This window comes from Gadus morhua, chromosome 6 (genome assembly GCF_902167405.1).
Source record: "Gadus morhua chromosome 6, gadMor3.0, whole genome shotgun sequence".
In the NCBI taxonomy this organism is placed as follows: Eukaryota; Metazoa; Chordata; class Actinopteri; order Gadiformes; family Gadidae; genus Gadus; species Gadus morhua.
The window spans coordinates 11,855,700-11,863,199 of record NC_044053.1 but is presented as its reverse complement, the minus strand read 5'-3'; positions in this window follow the sequence as shown (position 1 = coordinate 11,863,199).

Genomic DNA, 7,500 nt, shown 5'->3' with positions numbered 1-7,500 from the left:
AATGCCTCAAACCCTCTTCCATACCGACACCCCTGCTTGCCGCATGCATTAATTAGCACTTTGGTAACAAGCTAGCTCTTTTCTTCACACCCAGAGCCTCTTTCATTACCATGACAGTGGCTAGCGGTGGCCGTGGGCCGCGGGCCCCTCTCCTTGGGGCCCCTGATTAAAGGTAGCACCCCTACCACGTCAAGATCCCCGCTCCTTTCATCATCACAGCCACACAGCGTCTCTCGGATGATCCCCTGACCACAAACTGTCAAGTGTACCTATTTCTATATGTCCAGCCCTAACCCCCCCCCCCCCCACCTCCCTGCCCCATCCTCTTCTCCGCCTTCTTCTTCTTCTACTTCTTCAATCATTCCTCCCAAAGAAGAGCCAACCTTCGCTAGAGCTGGTCCTCCACCACAATCTAATTGTCACCCACCCCCCACCCCCCCCTGTAGATTCTCACGGGCGTCTTTCCTTTTAAACCCGGAGCCTAATACATGTATGCAACAGGGGGCGGACTGCGCTGTGCAGGCGCTCTCCATCCAGCGAAGATGCAGATCACACAGGACTAAGGCGATTCACACCGTGGACTTCACAATGGCAACCCAGAGGGGCGACCCTTGCAAAAAAGACAGGGCCTTCACCCTACAAAGGCTTATCCTAATTCCTTTCCCCCCTATATGGAAAACCACTGCCAACCCCCTTCGCGGTAGTCATGCGAGCATCCTCACACCTGACTGGCGGGGTAGGCATCGTCTCGGGCCCTCAGCCCATCGGGGCCCTCTCCATTTGGGCTGGGATTTCAAGGCAAAATGTCTCATTAGCCCCGGTCCTCGGTAAAGGGGCGCAGCCCAATTCAAATTCAGTTACAAATTCCCTTTGAATTGAAGGAGGAAGCAAAGGAGAGGGGAGAGAGAGAGACAGAGACAGAGACAGAGAGAGAGAGAGAGAGAGAGAGAGAGAGAGAGAGAGAGAGAGAGAGAGAGAGAGAGAGAGAGAGAGAGAGAGAGAGAGAGAGGGAGACAGAGACAGAGACAGAGAGAGAGAGAGAGAGAGAGAGAGAGAGAGAGAGAGAGAGAGAGAGAGGGAGAGGGAGAGGGAGAGGGAGAGGGAGAAGGGGAGACTGGGGATAGAAGATGGTCTCAGCCCACCGCTCTGGCCTTGTACCCGGAGGGAGAGAGCAGGCGAAGAGTAAGGTCCTGCTGAAGCAACAGCAATTTCACGCCGCCATTACCTCTACTGGCAAGAGAGTTATGCTAATGCAGTTTTAGCGGTGGAAGGGCTGGACAATAACGGTTAGGACGGTCAGAAGGTAATGATTAAGCCCTGGCAATAGCATTGTGATAGACCCTCTGCATTCACAAACTGTATGCTTTCTTTATGGCTCACTCTACTTGGACGCAAGCCAATGCCAATTGTAGCGGGGTGTGCATTTCATGGAAAATCCATAATAAACAACTTTATATTTTGCTGATGTAAAATGTGTGTGAAGGGTGTAGCCTACATCCCTGGGAGTTTCCCCTCGAATACAAGCCATATTTCCATTATATTTCAAAGTTGTGACGGACGGCGTCTTCCTCTATTAGATCGCTCGCTATTGACCATCATTAGGCCCGAGAAGTACAAAGGCACACGGTCATGGCTTATATTATTTCTCTCCACATTTGATCCGTCCATGGCACTCAGCAGGGGGTATGTGGGGGGGTTATGGGAGTTGGGGTACCACCACCACTTCTATCAATTACCCACATCTTTAAAGCAAAAAGCAGCTTCCTACAGGAACCCACTCCTTTACCTACGAGTTGACTTGTGACATCCTTTAGCGCCCCGTGACACCACATCCCCTGGGCCCGTCAAAATTCCATCATAGCTTCACACCATTCCACACAGAGGTGAAAATCACATCCAGCTCCACCAGGTGACCCTCTCCGTAGAACAATAAGGCCAAGTAGGCCTCTCGCTAAGCTTCACATCGTCCCAAAGTTGAGTGGTTTAAGATCTGTGAAACAGGAAGTGTGTGTGCGGCTGCGGAATCTGATGCCGTGTTATGATTGGTCCCCTTGGTGTTTGGGTCCCTAGATCTCGCCACTATACGGCAGGCATATACCGGGGTGTCCCTCGCTAATGATGGTTTCATCTTGTAGGCTGCCCGAAGCCTAGGGGGGGGGGGGGGGGGGGAGGGTGGGCATGCTTTCCACTAACAAGGAGGAAGGTTCTCCGAGAGCAACTGGCAGATGGACGTCAGAGATCCTAGGGGCCTGATAGACATCGTATCACACACACACACGCACACACACACACACCAATCAGAGCCATCTCCTTCTTCTACCATTGCAAGTTAATCATGAGGATTAGTGGATGCTAAATGCAGGTACTACGCACGGAATCAATGAACACCTTCTGGTGAAGATTGCTCGCTGCCGATCTATTGAGGAATGACACAGATTCTGCTGCTCCGCGCTGAGATGGAAATGAGGCGGATGGGTAGTTCGCACCGTGCACACACGCCTGCCTCTCCTACTCCAACCCCCCGATCTCTAACCCTTCATTAGGCCTCTCCGCCAACACCACAGGAGTCCGGCCTTCTGGTTCTAATAAAGCAGTTGAAAGCATGTGGTCACAAGGTAGGGCCGGACAGGAAAAATAGGGGTTATTACATGTTAACACCTTTCAATCAAGTGTTCCCATGTTGGTAATTGGCGGGATTACTGCATTTCAGGGGGTTTTTTTAGGCGAGGACTAAGAGAAAGGATGAAGGGGGTCCTATTAGGACTGCATGATGAAAGAAGTATATACGAGGGAAAAAACTGATTTCATTATTTGATCACGTTCTACGACAAGTCGAACATAAAACAAAAAAAAACTGATCTTTAGGAGTCAGCCAACGGTTGAGAGAAATGTTCCTTGATGTGCATTTGATACACTGTGATTTCTTCCCATCCCCAGAATAGCGTCGTGAATGCCGGGCTGTTTCGGTGAATTCATTTGGCAAATTAAATTTCATTGGCTGTCATGGAGTTGGAGTTCACCACTAAAGATGTCTGCATTCCCTTTTCAATCAAACAGGCTACATCTGGCTTCGCTGCGTGCATGTTCCGCCAACTCTATTCCACAGCCTTGCCGTGTCCGAGTGCCAATCAAGATAAGGCTATACATTAAGTAGATGATTTGATTCTCCGGCTAGAGAGTGCTCTTCAGCAGCCGACACCGATATAAATGTGTGCATGTGCGCATACTTTATTCGGACGGCAGTCCAAAGTCAATTCCCTATTTTTAAGCCATCTCTCATTTCTGTAAATTGAATGGAGCCACATGGATAGAGAGGAGTGTGGTTGAAAAAAAAAAAAAAAAAAAGCACCCGCACTAGCGACAGTTTGTCGGAAGCGAAGGAACAACCGCGGTGTGATGGAACTGAAGCAGCCGAGGAGAGGCGGTGCGTTAGCGGAATGAACGGGCGAGGGCTGATGCCCTACAGCACACTGCAGGGGCTAAAACGTTCCCCCCCACCCCAGTCCACCACCTCCCCCACCACATCATCGACGCAGGGCGCTCAGAGACGAGAGGCAGACGCAGGATTAGCAGACTCTGCTTTCAGCCCTAGGCAGTCACCGGGAGAGGTCTTTGCTCAGGAAGGTGTACATACAAACACATTGCAATTTGCTATCGTCAAAGTGCAACCCACACACATTCCCGGCAGTGCGTAGGCGCACCTGTGCGTATGCGCTTGCGTTCATGTGTGCACGCACGCACGCATGCACGCACACAGGGACACACACGGACACAGACTAATACACACACATATACCCACACACTCACACACACAGGCAAATTGCAACATCTTGATAATGGCAGATTGAAAGCTTGAATCGACATTATTGGACATTAATGAAGGATTTAATCATAACCTCAGCCAGTAACAGAATAAGCCTGTAAACGTCTTGAACAATGTGATATCCGGGTTGACATTATCAACCCAGTTATAACATTTCTCTCTCCTGAAAGAAAATCATTCCCTCCTCCTGCGCTGGGGCGCTACGGCTGACATCCTCTTCAATCTTTATTTCTCATATTAGCACCACTCACACACACACACACACACACACACACACACACACACACACACACACACACACACACACACACACACACACACACACACACACACACACACACACACACACACACACACACACACACACACGACACACTCCCTGCAGAGTGCTTAATGCTTGAACTCTTCCCGGAATGTGCCGTTCGTACCAGGAGGTAGACTCAGCACCCCCCACATATATATACTGTAGAAGTATCACAACAAGCACGCAGACACACTGACGTTCTAGCGAGTGTAGAGCCAAGAACTCCCGGGATACGACTAATAAGGACCAGAACTGCCTGTTCCAGTTACTAGTCAGATCAAAATAAAATACCTACATTTCCCACATCCAATGTGAGACACAGACTAACAAGCTCCCCGACGTCCCAGACTATTTCAATTTCACCTTGAAACCTAAAACCTAAAAATAAATCCCTTTCAATAATCATGGGCACATATCAATATTACAAGGGGCTGTAATCAATCCCCTGATTGCAGCTTAGTTCACGGTTCACCTTCCACTTATCTGAGTGTGCTGGTTGCGGCCTCAAAGAGACACATAAAGAGAAATGTCAGGAGCATTCTCCCTGCCCGCTGCTTTAAACCCCTGGTGCCCATTAACAGCCACAGAGTCATTGTAATTTCAACCTCAACCCCAAATCTGTTTAATGAGAGCAATGATCCGCAGAGAGAGAGAGAGAGAGAGAGAGAGAGAGAGAGAGAGAGAGAGAGAGAGAGAGAGAGAGAGAGAGAGAGAGAGAGAGAGAGAGAGAGAGAGAGAGAGAGAGAGAGAGAGAGAGAGAGAGAGAGAGAGAGAGAGAGAGAGAGAGAGAGAGAGAGAGAGAGCAGGGCACAGAGGGGTAAAGTGTTTTTCACGAGAGGGCCCTTATTTTATTTTATTATTTTTTTAATGTTTTTTATCAGCCTAGAGAAGCAAAAAAAAAGACTAGAAGAGCTGCTATTTCGCATTTGGCTTCAAAGCGGCGCTTTAAATTGTGCAGACGAGACTTCATTTCCTCTTATCTGCTGGCAGTATAGCTCCTCTAGAGCGCCAGAGGAGCAGGGAGGAGGAGAGGAGGAGGAGGGAGATGTGACGGAGCAGAGGCCTGGTGCTGGGTGGGGCTGGTGGGGGATGTATGGAGCATACAGCGGCATACAAAGACAGGGGGGAAGACTAAAATTAGCTAAAGAAGAAGAAGAAGAAGAAGAAGAAGAAGAAGAAGAAGAAGAAGAAGAAGAAGAAGAAAGAAAAAAAAAGAAAGAAAGAAAGAAAGAAAGAAAGAAAGAAAGAAAGAAAGAAAGAAAGAAAGAAAGAAAGAAAGAAAGAAAGAAAGAAAGAAAGAAAGAAAGAAAGAAAGAAAGAAAGACAAGAAAAGAAAAACGGAGGAGGTAGTTGTCAGACATTACAGTCATGTGCCGTGGGAGGGGGGTCTAAAAAGCTGTGTCCTGCCAGACCCTTGAGATGGGAGATGTGTGTGTGTGTGTGTGTGTGTGTGTGTGTGTGTGTGTGTGTGTGTGTGTGTGTGTGTGTGTGTGTGTGTGTGTGTGTGTGTGTGTGTGTGTGTCTGTGTCGGTGTCTGTGTGTCTGTGCTTTGTTACAGAGACAGGAGAATACACTCGTGGGTGGGTCTGCACTGCCCTGCTAAGTTTCAATGGGCCTTTTGTGTCCTCGCATCTGGTTGGTTGTCTCTGCTCAGAAGACAACCTCTGCCAACCTGGTTGTCCTTGTAAATGTATGCTGCGAGCGCTATTGAGTGATATTTCTGGCAACAATGTCATGATGAATATGCCATTGTGCTACATTTGAACTTATATCTGGGATGGGATTTTTTTTTCTCTCTCTGACATTAGCAGAAAGTATGTCAATATCATTTTTTTGTTGGACTTTTAGTACAGGGCTACATTCATACATTTATACTTTCAAATTTTGACTTAATTACATTTGCAGATATGAATAGACTTATAGTAGTTTATTTCCTGCCGCTCCATGACAGGACTGTATTATTATATGACTTTGCACAAATGATGAAACCATAAACACACACAATAGACAACAACAATGTGTGGCGAAATGTCATCCACGAGTAAGCGCAATTTCAGTTCAGTAACAGGTTGTACAGTAACAATTTGTCATAGTGAGTTGGTGTGTGTGTGTGTGTGTGTGTGTGTGTATGTGTGCGTGCATGGGTGTGCATGTGTGTGTGTGTGTGTGTGTGTGTGTGTGTGTGTGTGTGTGTGTGTGTGTGTGTGTGTGTGTGTGTGTGTGTGTGTGTGTGTGTGTGTGTGTGTGTTTGTAGACGTAGCCATTGGCTATGACCATCAAAACTATGTCTATACTATCCTATCTACAACACATAAAAATGTGACAGCAAAGTGCTGGTAACATCCCTGACCAAAACTCCCGGCACTGAGTTAGCGACAGAAGTCCCAGTGGGAAAGAAGTACAGCACAGCGCCGATGTCCTCCTTTAGCTCACAACAAAGCATCTTAGCGAGAGCCATGCCGCCGCAAACCTTTGAGGTTGGATTGAAGGAACGTTCCAAAAAAAAGAAACGAAGAAAAAGAAAATGTCACCAACTCCATCTGTGAAGAAGATTTTAGATCGGAAGTCTGACAATGAACATACATCAAAGGGAAACGCAGACCCCACAGTCTTCAAACGGAGGGGGGGGGGGGGGGGGGGGGGGGGGGGGGGTAAGGGGGGGGTGGAGGGGGGGCAGTGAGCAGCAGCAGCACATTCAGGGTTATTAAATAGATGAATATTGACAGGGTTTTCCTATCTGAGGTGAACCGCGGCTCAGCCCCATATCTCGGCACATCCGACGGAGGCCAGAAGAGATCGTGAGCCCGGCCCCGGCGCGCTCGGCTAGCTGGCAGCTATATCCTCGGCAGCGGCTCTAATTGACGGGCAGAGCGCTAGCAAAACAGCCCTCTGCTTTCACCCTTCCCACTCACTCCTCTCTCCCCGTTGCCCACAGGACCGGGTTGTTTTCCTAAGCCAATCAGGGGAAGGTTTTTTGTTTGCGCAACCTCGACTACGTCCTTGAGCAACGCTTTCGGCCCCTATTCATCTCAACCAAACAATACCCCCCCACCCCTTCCTACCCCCCTACCCCCCTTAAGGGTTTAACTGGTGGGCAAACATGGCGCACGTGGGTAATAGCGAGGGCACCTTGGAGGACTGTGTGAATATTTACCCTAACGTCAATGAAGAAGAAGGGAGAGGGTGGGGGGTGCATTTAAACAGGCCCTCTATTGGCAGGGTGAGGTTTGGACGTTGGGAGGGGGGATGATAATTCTCTAAACACTGGGTAGTTTAAGAAGGATACTGCTATAAGTAAGAGGAGGGGAGAAGAAGATGTTTGCACTGGTTATGCTAACAGCTCATTATATGTGTTTGAATGCGGCTCGAAGCC